Source organism: Bison bison, unplaced genomic scaffold, assembly GCF_000754665.1.
Source record: "Bison bison bison isolate TAMUID 2011002044 unplaced genomic scaffold, Bison_UMD1.0 scf7180017864356, whole genome shotgun sequence".
NCBI lineage: Eukaryota > Metazoa > Chordata > Mammalia > Artiodactyla > Bovidae > Bison > Bison bison.
The window spans coordinates 3,176,720-3,177,401 of NW_011494928.1; positions in this window are offsets into that span (position 1 = coordinate 3,176,720).

The window sequence follows — 682 nt, forward strand, 5'->3', positions numbered from 1 at the left end:
GCCACTTCGCGTCTAGCTTCTAGCCCCTGGTGGTTGAGTGGCTAGGATTCTTGGTTTCCATCCAGGTTGCTGCTGCTGCTGCTAAGTCGCTTCAGTAGTGTCCGACTCTGTGCGACCCCACAGACGGCAGCCCACCAGGCTCCCCCGTTCCTGGGATCCAGGCAAGAACACGTTATCCACATTCAATTCCTGTGTAAAGAACTAAAATCTCTCTTTCAGATCACATCAGATCAGACCAGTCGCTCAGTCGTGTCCGACTCTTTGCAACCCCATGAATCGCAGCACACCAGGCCTCCCTGTCCATCACCAACTCCCGAAGTTCACTGAGACTCACGGCCATCGAGTTAGTGATGCCATCCAGCCATCTCATCCTCTGTTGTCCCCTTCTCCTCCTGCCCCCAATCCCTCCCAGCATCAGAGTCTTTTCCAATGAGTCAACTCTTCACATGAGGTGGCCAAAGTACTGGAGTTTCAGCTTTAGCATCATTCCTTCCAAAGAAATCCCAAGGCTAATCTCCTTTAGAATGGACCGGTTGGATCTCCTTGCAGTCCAAGGGACTCTCAAGAGTCTTCTCCAACACCACAGTTCAAAAGCATCACTTCTTCGGCGCTCAGCCTTCTTCACAGTCCAACTCTCACATCCATACATGACCACTGGAAAAAACATAGCCTTGACTAGACG